Source organism: Hypanus sabinus, chromosome 14 (assembly GCF_030144855.1).
Source record: "Hypanus sabinus isolate sHypSab1 chromosome 14, sHypSab1.hap1, whole genome shotgun sequence".
In the NCBI taxonomy this organism is placed as follows: Eukaryota; Metazoa; Chordata; class Chondrichthyes; order Myliobatiformes; family Dasyatidae; genus Hypanus; species Hypanus sabinus.
In genome coordinates this window covers 56,282,604-56,302,647 of record NC_082719.1, presented here as the reverse complement: position 1 = coordinate 56,302,647, position 20,044 = coordinate 56,282,604, and the positions used below count along the sequence as shown (strand labels likewise).

At 41.3% G+C, this 20,044-nt stretch overlaps 1 protein-coding gene and 1 non-coding gene across 3 annotated transcripts in view; one reads left to right on the top strand and one right to left on the bottom strand.

Moving 5' to 3' along the window:
* LOC132404417 (zeta-sarcoglycan) overlaps positions 1 to 20,044 on the top strand; it is a 452,353-nt gene that overhangs the window by 329,093 nt on the left and 103,216 nt on the right. The gene's annotated exons all lie outside the window — the stretch shown is intronic.
* On the bottom strand, positions 4,395 to 4,503 carry LOC132405097 (U6 spliceosomal RNA). The gene has a single exon (XR_009515749.1). It is a non-coding gene; the product is annotated as a U6 spliceosomal RNA (small nuclear RNA).

Below are 20,044 nucleotides of genomic sequence, written 5' to 3'. Positions count from 1 at the left end.
TGAACTGTTCCCACAGCTTATGGACTCACTTTCAAGAACTTTTCATTTCATATTCTCGGTATTTATTGCTTATTTAGTTATTTGTGTATTTGCACAGTTTGTTGCCTTTTTCTTACTGGTTGTCCACCCTGTGATGGGATATTTCGTTGTTTCTATTATTGTTTTTGGATTTATTGAGTATGCCTGCAAGAAAATGAATCTCAGGTTTGTATGTACATTGATAATAATTTTATTTTGAACTTTGAGCTCAGGAGTTTGATAAAGCCGCCCCCTGATTTACGTTGGGTCTCACCAATGTAGAAGACTCCGGAACACGCACAAATGCTGCAGGAACTCAGCAGGCCAGGCAGCATCAATGTAAAAGAGTACAGTTGATGTTTCAAGCTGAGACCCTTTGGCAGGACTGAAGAAAAAAAGATGAGTAGTCAGAGTTCGAAGGGAGGCATTTCACCTATCAACTTATGTTTCTCTCTCCCCTACCCCTACCTTTTAACTCTAACTCCTCATCTCTTTTTCTTCATCCGGGCAAAAGGTCTCAGCCTGAATCGTCCACTGTACTCTTTTCCATAGATGCTGCTTGAACTGCTGAGTTCCTCCAGGATTTTGTGTGTGTTGCTTGGATTTCCAGCATCTGCAGATTTTTTTTTGTTTTAGAAGAGACCGTGCACTAGATAAAATTGACAAGCCCAGCTGATTTGCAGGTGAAGTGTTGCCTCACCTAGAAGGACTGGAAGTAAGGTAGGAGGTGAATGTTGGTGTAACGTTTCTCTTCTGAAGGGAGATTAGAAGGAGGGATGATTAGACAATAAAATCATGGAGGAAGTGAAAGCAGTGAGTGACGGGAGATGGAAAGATGTGTTTGATGGTAGGATGTTATTGAAGATGAGCCACACAGTCGAGTTTAGTTCGCCCATGTGATCACAGGGAGAATGTGCAAACTCCATTGGAGGTTTGGATTGAAGTCCGCTCACTGGGACTGTGAGACATCAGGCCTACTGGCAGTACCACAGTGTTTCCCTCTGCTGTGTCTGATTTCTTAAAGTTCAAAGCAAGTTTATTATCAAAATAAGTCCATTATGATGATGATAGCTGGTCCTTTGCTTGCGAAGATCAGGAGGGAAGAAGAGTCCTCAGGAGCAATGGCATGATTGCTGGTGACTGTAGAGACTATTTCTAGATCTGCAGACTCTGGAACAACAGGGACACAGGAACAGATGGGATGTAGGCACTTGGGGAGTAGGATCCTTCCTGCATCTCCTCTTCTCTTCACTATTTGCTCTTCTGGATTCCTCAAAATTCTTGACTTCTCGGTGGATCAGCGATCTCCTGTGGTCTCTGTCACAAGCCAACAGCTGCCACTTGCTGCCTGAGAAAACTGCTGCTTTGTGCCTCGTGCATGGGGCACCGTGATCTCTCTTGCCCTGAGCAAGCTGTCCTGAGGATACTACTCAGGTCAGTAACCTGGACTTGTCCATGCAAGTTGTGGCCTGACCAGTGAAGCTGCTTGAGTAGCGAAGTAGCTCCAATGCTGGGAAGTTGAGCCTTCTGGAGGACCTCATTGTTGGAGACACAATCCTGTTAACTGATTCCAATGATGGAGCGGTGGCAGCGCTGGAGTGGCCAGATTTGCTTGTGGTAGACGCAGGCTTCAGAGCCTTATAGCAGTGCTGTGACAATGGCAGCCTTGTACAACTGGACTTCTGTGGACAGATGTAGCTAGTGGTTCTTTCACATGTGTTTCAGGAGGAGCACGAAGGCACTGCTGGCTCTGATGAGTCGATTGTCAATGTCTCTTACTAACGTAGCATCGTTGGAGACGACACTGCCCAGGTAGGTGAACTGCTCAACCGTGGTGAGAGGGTGGTCTTCAGTGATGATCTGAGGTGGGTTGTAAGCGCCACGAGAGAGCTTCTGATGCAGGATCGTTGTTTTCTTCAGACTGACCGTTAACCCAAAAACCCTTTCAACCATGGTGAACTGTGACTGCAACCTGCAGCATGTCCTCTGTGTGCCCAAGAAGAGCATTGTCATCTGCATATAGTACCTCAAGAATGGGCTCCTGCATGTTTTTTGTTTGGATGAGAAGGCAGCAGAGAATGAGGATATTTCCGTTAGTGCAGAACAGAATGTAGATGCTCTCCAAGATGGTCTTTTTCACTTTCAGTAGCATCGTGCTGAAAGAGATGGCAAAGAGCATTGATACCAAAGCACAGCCTTGTTTCACGCTAGTACCAATTGGGGAATGGGTTAGACAGGTCACTGTTATGGTTAATCTGACTGCTTTGATCTTCATGGAGCTGCTGCAGGATGGTGAGGGATATTGAAGGACAGTTCAGCTTCCAGGGACCATCACAGCTGACTGTATCAAAGGCCTTGGTCAGGTCAATGAATGCCACATTCAGTCCCAAGTTCTGTTCACTAAACTTTTCCTGCATCTGGCGCAGGACGAAGATCATGTCGGATGTGCCTCTATTCACTTGCAATCCACACTAACTCTCTGCGAGGTTGCCTTTGGCAACGGTAGGTCCAAGAGAATTCTGACGAGGATCCTCCTGGCAGTGGACATGAGGGTAATGCCTCTTTTGCTTGAGCAATCCAATTTCTCCTCTTTGTTCTTGTACTGGGAGATAACTACTGTGTTGCGTAGGTCATTTGGGACTGAAAGGATTGGTGAGTTCGCTCAGGAGAATGTCTCTGCCCATTTTGTACACTTTTGCTGGGATCCTATCAATGCCTGGGGTTTTATGGCACTTCAGCTTGGAAATAGCATCGTTGACCTCATCCAGAGTTGGCGGGCCATCAGGCTTAAGCCTTACTTCATGCTGGGGATCATTTCAATGGATGCTTCTTGTACTTAACAATTATCCCTGAAAAGGCTCTCGTAGTGCTCTGTCCATTGCCTCATGATGACTTCCTTGTCTTGGAGTCATCAGATGGACATGGGGGGAGCTTGAATCCAACAGAGTCAAGGATGTTTCCTGGATTGGGAGCATGCCTATGAGAACAGGTTGAGTGAACTTGGCCTTTTCTCCTTGGAGCGATGGAGGATGAGGGGTGACCTGATAGAGGTATATAAGATGATGAGAAGCATTGATCATGTGGATAGTCAGAGGCTTTTTCCCCAGGGCTGAAATGGTTGCCATAAGAGGACACAGGTTTAAGGTGCTGGAGAGTAGGTACAGAGGAGATGTCAGGGTAAGATTTTTTTACTCAGAGAGTGGTGAGTGTGTGGAATGGGCTGCCGGCAATGGTGGTGGAGGCGGATACGATAGGGTCTTTTAAGAGACTTTTGGATAGGTACGTGGAGCTTAGAAAAATAGAGGGCTGTGGGTAACCCTAGTAATTTCTAAGGTAGGGACATGTTTGGCACAACTTTGTGGGCTGAAGGATGCTGCAGGTTTTCTATGTCCTGTGGTAGCCCTCTGTGTGACCTACATTATGTATCACCATATACTACATTGAAATTCATTTCTTCTTGTAGGCATTCACATAGAACAAAGAAATACAAAGAATCAGTAAAAAGCTGTACACAAAGACTGACAAAAAAAAACAATGTGCAGAAAATGCCACACAGTGCAGGTGAAAAAATAATAAATTAACTAAGAAGTAAATAAATACTGAGAATATGATTTGTAGTTTCCTTGAAAGTGAGTCCATGATTAGTGGAATCAGTTCAGAGTTGAAGTGAGTGAAGTTATGCATATTGGTTCAGATCGGGTAATAACTGTTCCTGAATCTGGTGGTTTAAGACCTAAGGCTCCTTTGTCTTCTTCTATATGGCAGCAAGAAGAGAGCAAGGCCTGGATGGTGCGGGTCCTTGATGATGGATGTTGCTTTCTAGTGACAGCACTCCTTGTAGATGTGCTCAATGGTGGGGGGGGGGTGGGGGGGTTGGGGTTTGCCTGTGATGAACTAGGCTGTATACACTATGTTTTGTAGGCTTTTCCGTTCTGGGCATTGGTATTTGCATACCAGGCCATGATGCAACCAGGCAGGATGCTCATCACCGTGCATACGGAAGGTTGTCACAGTTCTTGATGACATGCTGAATCTGTGCAGACTTCTAAGAAAGTAGAGGTGTTGCTGTGCAACTTACATGCTAGTCCCAGGACAGAACCTCTGATATGATAGTACCCAGGAATTCAGTTCTGTGACACCGTCTAATGCATCATATCAGGGCCCTCTCTCATCAGTGCTTTGTATTGAAGCACTAATAATGGAAGTTCCATAATTAGAGAGACATCTGACTTCTGGAATTGTGAGTTAGGCAGAGCCTTGGTGGTCATCTGTAAATTACTGGGTTTTGCTGCCTAATTTTCCGTCAAACCACCATTGAGCTGTCAGTGTCATGCATTAAATGATCCCAGGGATATAGATTTCTTCAGAGGCAACACAAAAATATGGAACGCTTCACGAATTTGCGTGTCATCCTTGCCCCATGGGGCCATGCTAATCTTCTCTGTATCGTTCCAGTTTTAGTATATGTGCTGCCGAAGCAACCACAATACCCCACTTCGACATGTCTGTCCATGGCCTCCTCTACCGTCAAGATGAGGCAGGCCTTATCTCCCGCCTGGGTAGCCTCCTACTTGCTAGCATGAAAATCCAACTCACAGACCTCCATTGATACCCCTGCCCCCCCTTACCCCCATCCCTATCTATTATTTCAGTCTGGTTCTCTTTCTCTCTCTTTTTCCCCCTCACTATAATCTCCCCCTAGCCCTACCTTTCTTTCTCTTTTATTTCCCATAATTCTCCACCTTCCCCCAGCCCATTTCCCTCCAGCCTATCACTTCCTAGCTCTCTACTTTATCCCTCCCCCCACTTCTTATCCCCCCTTGACCACCCCATGTTACTTCACTCCTGATTAAGGGTTTTGGCCTGAAACGTCGTCACTACCTCCTCCCATAGATGGTGTCTGGCCTGCTGAGTTCTGCCAGCATTTTGTGTTTTTATAGATTTCTTCAGAATTGGTTGAGTTTGTCCTCTGACTTACTGGTTTGAGCCCAACCTCCCGTATTGCCCAGATTTGATGCCCAAGTATCCACCCATCCAGGCGTAGTTTTTCTGGATGCAGAAGGCTAACTGAGATGGCAGTTTGAAGCTGAGCGAGACTCCTCAAGAAGCCAAGAGGACAGTGAGAGTGGCTCCTGGTTCCATATCGTGAGACAGGTCCACAGGGCCATTGCCTGTTGACAGCTCACTGTTGTCAAATGATTTTGATCCCTCTTTGATGTTTGTGAACATATAAGTTACTTTTAGAAGTGGGAAGAAAAATAATTAAGCAATACCTGAAACTACAAGTATATTATTAAAACTATTCAATTAACTCAAACATAGATCCTTTTCTGGATATGTTGTAAAGGTGATGGATTGGATGCAAAGTGACTCCACTTTCTCTTCGGCATAGCAGTGATGTTTACTGGGCTTAATGATGAATCCAGCAGTAGGATAGGAAATCCGACTCACTGGCATTTGACCTCCAGCTTGCTTTGAACTTCTATGTCTGCACGAGCCTGACAGACATCAGAGGCTAGCCAAACCAAACTGTGCTCAGCAGAGGGCAGGCTGATTCTCTATGGAGCAACCAGCCACCAGTCTGCTCTATTGACCCAATAAATATCAATGGAACAAACAACTCGTTTTATTTGTCCAAATCAGAATTATTATCACTGACATGTGTATTGTGAAATTTGTTGTTTAGTGGCAGCAAGAAATGAAAACTTATTAAATAAATAGAGAAACAAACAAACAAACAAATAAATAAATACATAAATTGTGTGAAAGAGGAATAGCAAGACAGTGTTCAGGGGTTCGTGCACTCTTCAGAAGTCTGATTGAAGAGGAGTAGGACTTGTTCCTAAAATGTTGAATATGTGTCTTCAGCCTTCTGTGTGTTCTCCCTGCTAGCAGTTATAAGAAGAGGGCATGTCCTGATTGTGGGAGTCCCTAATAATGAATGCCACCTTCTCATGGACTCTCATGAGATTCTCATGGACAAAAGGATGGTCACAAAATCTGCCTGGGGCTAGAAACACTGCTCTGGATTCCAGACATATTGGAGGAATCAGATTCACAGACAGCTAGCAGGATAGCAACTTTTTAAAAGCCTCCTCAGTGGTGGGGCAGGCTTGTACCAGTGAAGGACCTGGCAGAGTCCACAACCACTTTCAGTCACAAACAAGGGAAAATTCGCAGATGCTGGAAATCCAAGCAGCACACACAAAATGCTGGAGGAACTCAGCAGACCAAGCAGCATCCAGGGAAACAAGTACAGTCGACATCTCACCTGGAAATGTCAACTGTAGTTTTTTCCATAGATGTTGCCTGAATTGCTGAGTTCCTCCAGCAATTTGTGTGTGTTGCTTGCAGCTTCTTTCAATACTGTGCATTGTCAAAAAAATTAATGATATTTCTAAAAATGTTTATCAAATACATCTTTCTAATTGTTTAACAAAAAGGTACCTGGCTGTGTAATGAAATCCAGCATCATTTTATTGTACTTTTTGTATTTATTCATTTTTACTTAGAGATGCTTGTGGGTGATAGATTATTTGAATACAGATTTGATGCGGTAACTGTGCAACTCCAGGGTTTATTTTACAGGTTCTTCTATCTCATTCATTTCAATAGTACTATAATCTCACTTGTTACATCCTTAGTTCACTTAGTACAATTGCACTAAGAGCGCCACCTGGTGTCATCTCAGTTATTTTTAAAGTTATCATAGCTTTTTTTTGTAATCAATGTATCTCCATCTGAGAGCCTCCAACTTAGCTTCTATCATGCCCACAATCAGATATTTTTCAGTAGCACTTGAGATTCTCATGGACAAAGGGATGGTCACAAAATCTGCCTGGGGCTAGGAACACTGCTCTGGATACCAGACATATTGGAGGAATCAGATTCACAGACAGCTAGCAGGATAGCAACTTCGAGAAGAAAATAAAGCCATGATCATAGCCAGGACATCATGAAGCATTTAAAGACTTTTTTTTCTGTATTTCATTTCCTTTGTACATTAAAAGTGAAAGGACATTACATTTTCCTATTGTAAGAGAGGAAGGGTTGGGAGAAATGAATTGGGACAGCCTCCGCCTTGGAAACAACAATAGTCCCCAAGTGTTCTTATGTGTTAAGTCAGATAAGAAGCTTTTTATGATGGTGTAAACCCCAACAGCTCCTACAATAATCAAGCGACCTCATGAGATCTTCAGAAATGTTAGCAATGTTGGAGGGTCACCTATTGAAATGTGCTCCATGTGGATCTCTTTGAAGCGGAATACCCACAAATGCAATCATGATTTGGAAGGAAAAATATAAGCCAAGAATGAAAATGAAAGGAAATTAGCCAGAACAGTGGCTTAAGTACCAAAGCTATTGCCTGATGGCCCTAGTGACTTCAGTCCCTACCCCCAATGCTGTTTGTGTGGAGTTTACATATACTGCCCATTAATAAATGAGTATCTTTTGTCTGTTTCAGCTTCCTCTCATATATCAAAGGTATATGGATTAGTAGGTTAATTGTAAATTGCTACTCTCACATAGATGAGTGGCGGGAGCTGGAAGGGAGAAGAGAGGATATAGGCAAATACAGAGAATAGTGTCAGCTTAGTGGAGGATTCACATGGGTTTAATGGGCCAAAGAGCTTGTGTTCAATAGTTCAATAATTCCATTTAATATCTGAGAATGTATACAATATACAACCTGAAATTCATAGATACCCACAGATACCCTCGAAACAAAAGAAAAACACACAAGAATGAATGACAAAATAAAATAAAATCCAAAGCCCCCTGCCCCCTCCCATGCACAAGCAGCATCAACACTCCCCTTCCCCCCACTTATTCTAGAGTAAAGCATCAGCATTCCCACCACCCACCATGCAAGCAAAAGCAAAGCCCTCAAGCAGAGACCATGGTCTATAGTCCATCAAAAACCAACTGTTGACTCCGACATTTAGACATCCCACAGACTCTCCTTTCACACTGATGGGAGACAAGAGTCACTATTTCGATGTTACAGTCATTCTGAAAAGTTGTTTTTTTTATTTCAAGCTCCCTGACTTGAGAATCAGCAAATCAATTAACAAGTGCAGAGCCCTCTGATAACCACTCATGCTGTCTTCAATGTCCCAACTCCCACTACGCTTCAGTGCGTGACGCTAGTGAGAATTCATGTCCATAGGGCTGTGCAGGCCCCGAAGGTGCCCGACTTTGGGCTGAAATTGGACATGTTGAACTGCATCTGATCGGCAAGTTGGAAAGAATGGCAGCATGCCGTTCTGCAGAAGCAAGCCTTTGATTGCTGCTTTAGATACTGACATGATCCAGCAACACTGAAAGGAAAATAGAGACATTAGAATAGGAAGAAATCACGTTTCACTGATAAGCTGGGAGAAGTCACCCTCAGTAACCAACTTTAGCTCCACCTCTTTCATGCTATGTGACCCCATAGATAGTTGAAGTCTTAAAGTTAACTCATTGGCTTAGATCCAGGGTGTAGACTACTTCAGTTTTGAAGCTGTTTCCATTCTATATGGAATCTCCATTGTAAATTCTGAAGGGATCATTGATGAAACTCATTGTCCGCCACAATAATGATGGTAATCCAGTTTAATAGTAAGGTGAACCTAAATCTTTGATTAAAAGCAGAAAGGAAAATAAATGATCAACAATGAACTTTATTATTAACAATGAACTGTGTAAACAGGAATTCTCTTAGATGATAAATCCAATTCACCCACTGCTCTTTCACACAAGACGATGTTGGGTTATCAAACTAAGAACAAGTTTGAAGAATTGATAAGAACAAGATTCATGCAATACCATGTGCCTATTTGCATGTTGTCTTACATTGCCCATGCTGTGTCCCTCAGCTTATACACGTTTTTTTTTTTGTCTGGGAAGAAGATGGTATTAGAGGCAGAAAGCAACCAGAAGTCCTGTGAGGTTGTGGTCAGAATCAGGTTTGATCATTTCTACCATCACTAAAGATTAGAGAGATGAATTTGAAGATGGAAATATTGCACTTCCTCTGTCCAATATGCTTTTGGCTTAGAGCAACACATCTTTGAGTTGATCTCCTAAGAATCTGTCCATGGCCACTTTCCATTTTTCTTCTCAGCAACATCATTGAACTCCACACGAGCAGTGGTGATACATCATTCTAACAGATGATTACTGCTCTGAACAAGCTAGCTCTCTCAGGAGAGCTGCTGTGTTTATTTGAGAGAGCCAGAATTCTCCATGCTAAAAAGAAGGAAGACCCAAACCATTGTAGAAGTCCAGCTGCAGGCTTGACTAATGACCACCTTTCCAATCCATGAAGTTGCCTGTGGCTGCAGGCAACTGTGACCTGTACTTCTAAACACTCACTGACACTGCGTTCAATAAAAGCAAAAAAATGAGAAAACAGCTGACAATGCAGGTCTGATATAAAATGCTGGAAATACTCATCAAGTCGGATAACATCTACAAAGAGAGAAACAGTAAATATTTGAGTTGATAATTTTTCATCAACACTGGGAAATGTTGATAATCAGACATGTCCCACTGCTGCAGTCTTTAGCATGTGCTGTGAAGGTCTTCCTCTGTCCTTGGCATTGATAAGCCATACATTGAATCAAATTTTCAAGGTGCCATCTAGGCATGTTCTACATGCATTTTGGACACTTATCTGGTCACCTTCATACATCAGCCATCAAGCTCAACGAGGATCTGGAAAAAAATAAATTCCATAGAGACGTTACAATAAACACCTGACTTTTCTCTTCATGGTAATTTTATCATAGAAAATGATAAATTTTGCAATAAACATTCAAGCCTTTAGCATTAAGTTCAGACCTTTATTCCTATAAGGCTGTGTTCAGTGTCAGTCATCAGCAATTCCTGCCACTGAATGTCGAGTAACTTCAAGTAAATTGAGAAGACCAGAGTCCGTGCTTCTTCATTTATTGACAATGATACAGGGACCAGATCTACCTCATACTGCAGCTTGCTCCATGGTATTTGCACCTATCTGGAGCTGACCTCACAGTGTCATGGTTCCGGTTGGCCGTTCCCCTTTAACACTTCTTTCTCCCTGATCATGCCCCAATTTCAGTCAATTGCTGCTAGTTACCCAATAACCGTACACCCGGCTTTCATCAGAGACTGGAAAATAAATACGAGGATGACTCTATCACAGGTTGCCAGTTCGTTGGTCAATTCTCGTGTGATACTTCACTCCCTGTTCTGATTAGAACCGTTAGTTCTAAGTTCTGCTCTAGTTTCTAGAGAGTCCCTGTGAATTCCGTCTCCTTGTCAAGATCCCTCTGGTTTCCTGCTCTCCGTTCAGGTCTTAGCCAGCCTCCCCAACTGAGTCGATGTGCCAGTGTCCCGCATTTGGGTTCTCCTCCGTCACCCTCGTGTAACACACAGTTCAGTTTAATCCTGACCTCCGGTGATCTCTGTGTGGAATTTACACATTCTCCCCATAACGATCTCCCTGGAATTCAGACCATGAGACACATGAACAGAATTAGTCCATTCAGCACATCGAGTTTGTTCTACCATTCCATTATGAGTGATATATTACCCCTCTCAAACTTGTCTTCCTGCCTTCTCCCCAAAATCTTTGACACCCTTAACTGATCAAAAACCTATCCACCTCTGCCTTAACTATACCAAATAATTTTGCCTCTGCAGCCATCTATGACAATGAGTTCCACAGATTCGCCACCTCTGGTTAAATAAATCCCTCCTCATCTCTGTTTTAAATTGTCATTCCTCTATTCATCTGGGCCTAGATTCCCACACTATAGGAAACATCCTCTCCATACTTTATCTAAGCCTTCCAATATTCAATAGGTTTCTATGAGATCCATCCCCCACCGACTCCCGCCACCATTCTTCTAAACTCCAGCAAGTACAGGAGTACAGACCCAGAGCCATCAAGTACTCTTCATTTGTTAATCCTTTCATTCCCTGAATAATTCTCGTGACTGACAATGCCAACAAGTCATTCCTTAGATAAAGGGCCAAAAATCTTCTCACAATACTCTGTGTGGTTTGATTAATATCTTATAAAACCTGAGCATTACATCCTTGCCTTTATATTCAAATACTCTCAAAGAAAATGCAAGCATTGCATTTGCCTTCCTCACCACTGACATAGCCTGCAAATTAACCTTCAGAGAATCATGCACAAGGACTCTCAAATCTGATTTTTGTATTTTCTCTCTGTTTAGAAAATAATCTATCCCTTTATTCCCTCCACCAAGCTCCATAACCATACACTTCCCTATGCTATAATATATCTGTCACTCTTTGCCCATTCTCCCAATCAAAGCCTTCTGCAGTCTGCCTGCTTCCTCAACACTACCTTCCCCTCCAGCTATCTGGAAACTTGTATCGTCTGCAAACCTGGCCACAAAGCATCAATTCTGTTATCTAAATAATTGATATTTAATGTGAAAAGGAGCTGTCCTAACACCGACCCCTGTGGAACACCTCTTGTCACCAGAAGCCAACCAGAAAAGGCTCCCTTTATTCACAATTTTTGCCTCCTGCCAGTTAGCCAATATTCTATTCAGGCTGTTATCATAATACCATGGGATCTTATCTCGTTAAGGAGCTTCATGTCAGACCTTGTCAAAAGCCTTCTGAAAATTCGAGTAAACAACGTCTACCAATTCTCCTTTATCATGCTTGTTATTTTCTCAAAGAATTCCGACAGATTTGTCATGCAAGATTTCCCCTAAAGGAACCCATGCTGACTATGGCCTATTTTATCATGTGCCTCCAAGTATCCTGAAATTTCATACTTAATAATGAACTCCAACAACTTCCCAACCACAGGGGTCAGGCTAACTGGTCTATGATTTTCCTTCTTCTGTCTACTTCTTAAATTTTCCAGTCCTCTGGAATCATTCCAGAATCTATTTATTCTTGAAATATCATAACTAATGTTTCCACAGTCTCTTCAGCTACCTCTTCCAGTATGCTGGGGTGTAGTCCATCTGGTCCAGGTGACTTATCTACCTTCAGACCTCTCAGTTTCACAAGCACCTTCTCCTTGGTAATAGTAACTACACTTACTTCTGCCTCCTGACACTGGCATCCTACTGGTGTTTTTCACAGTAAAGAATGACACTAAATATTTATTAAGTTTGTCTGCTATTTCTTGTCCCCCATTACTGCCTCTCCCGCATCACTTTTGAGTAGTCCGATATCTACTCTCTTCTGCTCATTATACCTGTAAATCTGAAAAACAACCTTTTGGTATCCACTCTGATATTATTGACTAGCTAACCTTCACGTTTAATCTTTTCTCTCCTTATAGCTTTTTAATTGCATTCTGTTGGTTTTTAAAAGCTTGCCAATCTTTTAACTCCCCACTAATTATATGCCTTCTCTTTTGCTTTTATGCTGTCATTAACTTCCCTTGTCAGCCACGGTTGCATCATCCTTCCTTTAGAATTTCTCTTCACCTTTAGGATGTTTCTATCCTGTATGTCTGATTTGCTCCCAGAAACTCCAGCTATTGCTGTTGTGCTATTATTCTTGCTAGTATCCCATTCCAGTTAACTTTGGCTAGATCCTCTCTTATGCCTCTGTAATTTCCTAAATTCCACTTTCATACTGATGCATCTAAGTTTAGCTTTTCCCTCTCAAACTGCATGGTGAATTCTATCATATTATTATCACTACTTTCTAAGGGTTCCTTTAACATAAGCTCCCTAGTCAAATTGGTTTCATTAAACAGCATCCAATCTAGAATTGCCTTTTTCCCTAGAGGACTGAACCACAATCTTCTCTGAAAAGCTATCTCGTAAGCATTCTACAAATGTCCCCTCTTGGGATCCAACGCCAACCTAATTTTCCAAATCTACCTGACGTGACTATTCCCCATGACAATTGTAACACTGCTCTTTTCACATGCCTTTTCCATTTCCCATTGTAATTTGTAACGCATGTCCTGGCTACTGTTTGGAGGCCTGTAGAGAACTCCCATCTGGGTTTTGTACCCTTGCAGTTCTTTTATCTCTATCTATAGTGATTCCACATTCTCCAATCCTATGTCACCTATTTCTTTGAATATTTTATATTTAATATTTTACAAACAGAGCCACACCAATCCCTCTGCCTATTTGTTCATGCTTTCGATAAATGTATATTCCCAGCTCACAACGTCACACCTACGAATCTCTAACTGCATTATAAATTCACCTACCTTATTCTGTACACTATGTACCTTCAAATATAACATCTTCAGTCCTGTATTCATCACCTTTTTCAATTTGTTCCCAATGTTATACTTCAACTCATCCCACTGACTGCAATTTTGCCCTATGATTATAGCTGCCTGTTCTTCCTCTCAGTCTCACTACACACCATATCTACTAATATAACAACGACTACTTATATATCCTCTGACCTATCAGTCCAGTTCCCATCCTGCCAAATTCATTTACACACTCTCCAACAGCTCTAGCAAACCTGTGTGCAAAGTTACTGATCCCACTCGGGTTCAGGTGTAACCTGTCCCTATTGAACAGTTCACAGTTTCCACAGGGAAATGATCCAGAATGTTCCAGAAATCTGAACCCCTGCCTCATGCTCCAATTCCTCCACCACACATTCACATCGAGGGTGCTTAGTGATCAATTGCACAGAGTGCAGAAGAGGTATGTTCCTGTTGGAAGGAAGGACAAAGATGGAAAGATTAGAGAACCTTGGATATCCAGAGAGGTGACAAATTTAGTCAAGAAGAAAAAGGAAAACTATGTAAAGCTTTGGAAGTTATGATCAAATTGAGTACATGAGAATTATAAAGAAGTCAGAAAACAACTAAAAAAGGGAATAGCAAAAGACAGGAGGGCCATGGGAAGTCTTTGGCCAGTAGGATTAAGGTGAATCCTAAGGCATTCTGTATATATATCAAGAACAAGGGGATGACAAGGGAGAGGGTAGGACCACTCAAGAATAAAGAGGGGAACATTTGCTCGATGTGGAGAATAGAGTGAGGTGCTTAATGAGTACTTTGCTTCACTACTTGTCAAGGAAAAGGACACAGAGGACCAGGAGAGATCAGTGATGTGTGTGTAAATATGTTAGGGCATTTAGAGGTCAAGGAGGAGGAAGTGTTGGGCCTGCTAATGAGTATTAAGGTGGATATATCCCCAGGGCCTGATGGGATTTATCCCAGATTATTGAAGGAGGCAGAAGATAACACTGCTGGGACCTTGACCACTACCTTCATGTCCTCTCTAGGCACAGGTGAGGTCCCAAAGGACTGCTAAGTGGCTAATGCTGTACCTCTGTTTGAGAAGGGAACAAGGGAAAATCTTAGGAACTATAGATTGGTGAATCTCACAACAGTTGTTGGGAAATTGCTGGAGAGAATGCACAGGAGTAATATAGATGTGCATATGGAAATTCATGATCTAATTAAGGAGAGCCAGCATGGCTTTGTGTGGGGCAATTCATGGCTTACCAACTTGAAATGGTCTCTAAGGAGCTGCAGTTCATTGCACTTCATGGAGATAAGGTTATCAGGGAGACTACAGATCTCCCAGAATTCCCACATCTCACACAAAGAACACACCACTAATCCTGGACCCATTCTTCTTATACTAGTATGCACTAATAGAGAAAGAAAGAGGAAAAAAAAACTTCGTAGAAACTTACTTAGAGCCTCCGCTGTTCTTGCCAAAGCCTGACCACTCTAACACTGTTCAACTCCTACAACCCCTGCTCTATTTACACCTGGCTTCTTTTTATTGGCCTTTGCCAAGTGCCTAATAGATGGCTGTGACTGCAGCCCACCAAAAAGTTCTGAATGTCTCAAGCCCTTTTTCAATTTTGTACTGTCTCAACCAAAGAAGCGACTGCTCACAACGACTGCAGCCCAATGAAATGTTTAAAAAAGCCCTGGGCTTTTTTTAAAACTCACACTGCCTCAAGCTATCAGGTGGGGTGCTTGTGACGATTGCAGCCCACCAGAAAGTTCCGCTGGGTGCTCTGATTTCCTCCCACATCCGACAACGTGGGGTTTGGAATGTTAATCAACCATTGCAAGTTGCCCCTCATAGGAGAATCTAGGGAGAGTTCATGGGAAGGTGGAGAGGGTAAAATTAGATTGGTGTGAAATGACAGCATGGATTCAATGAGCAAAATGGCCTGATTTTGTGCTGCAAAATAAGAACCCTCTTCTTGTTCCCTAAGTAAAACCTGATAATACCACAAGTGAGTCATTTCTTTAATTTGAAAATTATAGCATCAATCACTCTTGCATTCTGGCATAATTACCAGTGCAATGTTTGCTAAGTGCAGTTCACAGGAACTTGACCACACAGCCCTTGGGGTACCTTCGATGGGCACTGCCACATTAGCAACATCTTTCTGGCATCATCTTTGTGGAAGGGCTGTGGAGTAATTATAGCCTCACTGATCACTCACTGTGCTGAAAGGATAATGCCCAATCATACCCGGCCTACACCTGTTACTCCAAGCCCTGCACTCACAGTAACCTCCTCCTTCCCCCATGCCAGTCATCATGCCCTCAATCTCTGCCCCGAATTATGTCCTCCTGCTCCCAATACCCTACCTCTGCACTGATTCATGTGGACCTTGCATAATTAAATGCAACTCACCTTCCCCAACACCTCCACCAGCTACATTACGCTTAGCAGGTAACATCGAGTTTAACACGATGAAAGTAGATCCAGACTACAGATCTTCACCAGCCTTCGGCTGTTGCAGAAATTTTAATCTGTGGAGCAACAAGCAAAACTACACCATTCTATCACGTCCTGAAGTATGCACAAGAAACTCTGGATAATAAATTGCTTTGTTTGGAATAAAAATATAATCATTATTTGCCCATGTTGCCAAAGATCAAAGTGAAAAAAATGTTCTTTGTTCAGTGCATAATGAAATCAAATAGATAATGAGCTAATTAACTACAGCGCAATAATTAAAAAAAAAGGAGGCTTGAGGTTTCAGATGCAAACTATTCCTGTAGTTTGTACCCACACATTAGTATCCAAAAGCAAGACAGCTGTGAATATAGTTAGAATTTGGCATACCATATACAAATATAAATATATATAAAAAACACAGCAGGTATCTATTTCTGCTGCTATACCAAGTGACTGTTGTTGCAGGTTTTGCTCATGAAAGACCATAAAGCAGGATTTTTCCAAAACCAGGAGGAGTCTGGATATAGGAAGTGATGGCACGAAAACTCAGAAATTAAGAATTCGAAGTATAAAAATAGATGTAGTCTATGAATAATAAAAGATATAATGTTGGATTCAATTACATTTATATTGAACATATATTTTTAATTTTAAAGGCATACTATCATGTCCCACCCTGTTACTAACAAAAGAAAATAAATGCATTTCATTTTTGTCTATAGATCTCATAAATTGCAGCTTATTTTCTTCTTAAGTAAGTAGCCTTGGGCTTTCTAAATTTGCTTCTCTCATGATGATGACTTTGGAATGTGTCTGCTGTTTGTGACTAGCGCTAAGCTGCTGATAGTTTGATTTTCACTATTTAAAGAAATTCCTTTCAGTCTAATCCACATTGGTTGGTGCACTGTAATAACTGCAGCTGCTGATAAGACCATGATTTTAACTATATTTTTATTTTCTCTACAAAGTTTTGCTCAATTAATTCTGCAGCCAATCACATGCATTTTAAAAAGTTGACTTAGTTGAAATTTTTAAAAAATGTTTAGAAGTCAGGATACAGCCTAACCCCAGCTTCTTTCTGAGGAAAAACTACTGCAGGAGGTCATTGTAATTCAAACAACTGTGGAACCTTAACAGAATTTTGAAGGTAGCCCTTCCTTTATGAAAATACCCACTGATAGAATTGTTCTTCTGAATTGAGAAAATCAGTGCCATCAGGCTGTGTAAGATTGATCTAGCTGGGAGTTACAGTGTTTAAATGACCATTAGCTTCATGTATCTATACTTCAGAGATTCCAGCAAGCAGCATATGCAGCCAGGAAGATACATTTGTGACTCAAGAGGTGAGATTTCCTACTTGGAGTGAACCAATCTGCTCTGAATTTCACAAAGGTCAAGCAATTTTCATTAGTTGCCATGACAAACTCAGGGAGATCCCACATAAATCTGGATGGTCATTGGTAGCCTAGTCAACTACAGGCTGCATTTCTGGAAGGGTCTATTTTTCAAAGAGTTTGAAAATCATACAGTATAGCACTGGGCCCCTTGCACATCCCCTCCCTATTCATGCCGAACATTAAGTAGTTAACTATACATTTTCTATTTATCAGTCAATGTCTGTCTGTGCCTTGGTGATTCAATTTCTCAAGTTCTTTTTATTCTGTGAGAGTCTCTGCTTCCACCATCTTCTCAGGCAATGGTTCCTAATTCCAATCAACTTCTGGTGAAAGAATGTTTCCTTTCAACCCCTCATCAAATCCAAATGTGCAAAAATAGAACACATCCTGCAAATGGCAAACAGAGCGAAAAACACAGAATGTGAAATATCAAATGACAAAGTCATTGAAACAGTCTAGCAATGTTCAGTTCAGTTCAGATCAGTTCAATTTGGTGCTGTGTTGTTCATTAACTGCAGGCCGCAGAGCCAATCCACCCCAATCAAAATTGCACAAAATGGCAATAAAAAAGGAATAACACTTAATAATATGAACTACGGACTTCAATCCACAAACCGCATTGTTTGAACCTTGCCCAAGTCCCAAGACTGTGGTACCATCCTCCAGCAGTGTTGAGCGAGAGAGATAAAGAGACCAGTTGAATCCAGGAACCTTCCTCCAGAAGCAGTGAATGAGAGAGAGGGACCAGTCATATGTAGGCACCTTCCTCTGGCAGCAGAAAGAGAGACCGGTCGAACGTAGGCTCCTTCCTCTGGCAGCAGCGAGTGTGAGGGCGAGATAGACAGGTCAAGTGCAGGCAGACGGCGCTGAACACCTACTTGTCTTCCTTTCTTCCTTTCTTGTCCTCGTTGATTTCAATCTTCCTCAAGACTTTAATCAACTAGGTCACTGAGAAATGGAGTTGATCATAGATTTGTGCCAGTCTCCAGGCTTGTCGGCCTCATGGCCACACATATTGCTTGAAGCCTCACCAAATTCTGCAGAAGACAGCAATGTGCCAGATCGCAAAGTCGGCCTGTAAGTGACCATGAAAATGTAAATCATAGGTTCCATTAGTATCAGAATCATATTTGAAAGAAGAAATGAAAGTAAGAAGTAGTTTTGTAATTTGTCTGAAGGAAGTTGCCTTTGGTGCATTGTTCACTGGTGCCATCTTTTTAATCCATATATACAGTACGTATATGTATAGGATGGTGTTAAGAAAGAATACTTATACAAGAAGGAAAATGGTGCATTTTAAATAAATATTATGAAGTGAAATTTGGAAACAGTCATTGAAAAGAACTGAAATTTTCTTTGCACCTGTCAGAAAATAGTTGACATTTTGTAGGAATAGTTTTATTCCATGGGGATGGAATAATTACGGGAGCTGTTGCTTTAAATTTAAAAACCTTCTGTGATTTGCTTTGATCTCAGGCTTCACTGAATCCATTTGACATATCTAAGCCAGCAATGTGAGACAAGTCTGACCAATCTCAGACTCAGAGTTCCATGATCAGTATGAGGGAGTCCATCCCCCAACTAAATTCCAGCTATGTTATTATCATTAGAAATGTAGGAAAAGACAATTTTCAGAGAGCATTAATGATCAAGAGATGAGATTATTATCACCAGTTGAGAATGGGCTGCATTCAGCACAGTTAATGATCACAGTGCAGCATCCCTTTTGCATTAAATTTCCGATTGCATGTGGAGATAGTCTTAACCCCTGTGTAGAACAAGCTGTCAACAATTATTCCACTCTTCATGTGTATTTGTCATTAAATTTTATTATGAGTATGCTAAAAGTTGATATTACTTTTAATATCTCTCTTCTTAAGCAGATTCTCATAGAAATCTCTTGTAAAATGTTGACTGTCATTCACCCCATTATTCATTATCACTGTGCTGTCCTGCAGTAATTTCCTCAGTGATATTGTGACTTCAGCAATAGTGAGCTAACTATAAGAAACAGTAACCTTGTTTGCTGAAAGCTTGAACACACTGTAAGAATTTGTATCAGACTTGCAATATTTATTACAGCTCAGTTGACTCAGTAGAAATTACATTGGATTGCATGATTGGGCAGTCAATTATAACTGTCATAGCAAGTGTATACAAGGGAAAATCTGGTACACCTATATAAGGTGCTAGTTAAGTCAACACAATAACCACCTTAAAATTAGATAAAAAAGGATGTGTGTTTCTAGCAATTTCAATTTTTATTTCATATTTCCTGAGAAATCTGAAAAAAATGTACAGTTTGCATTGTGTTCTTGAAAAAAGTAAAATTGACTCTACATGATTGTGTTTTTTTTGACTTAAGTGCAACCAAAAGCCAGAGTTTGCTTATGTTTGGTTTCAAAGGTGATAATTTGTATTACCAACAATACAGAACCCTGATATATACTTATAGAAATTGCCTTGGAGGAACTGTTCTTGATTTCCCCCCAAAAAAATGCAAAACAAGGTTACAAAACTTAAATTATATGTCACAGCTTTGAACTTCAAGCTAGTGCTTATATTTCTTTAATGGAAATTCATGACTTAACTGCATATTATAAATGTCACCTGCTTCCAACAAGGGATACAGTTGCTTTTGCTGGCTTTTTTTCTTATTTGCCAAGCAGAATGTAATCAGATTGCACCAGTCATATTGCTAGCTTGATCAACCAAATAAACTGTTTGGACTTCCTGTGAAGTGAAGAATTATTAGACAAGCAGGAAAAGCCAATGAAACTGGAGGCTAAACCAATACTAGCAGGGTATCCTCTTGCATTTCGGTTTATTGCCAAGTGTACTGACACTCTCCTTTATGATTGAGGTCCATGTAACCAATGTCTGTTGCCAGCTATTGGGGACTAGGATGGACTTTTACAGCACTTCATAGTGCAGTTTGTTTGTGGTTTATTGGAACAAAAA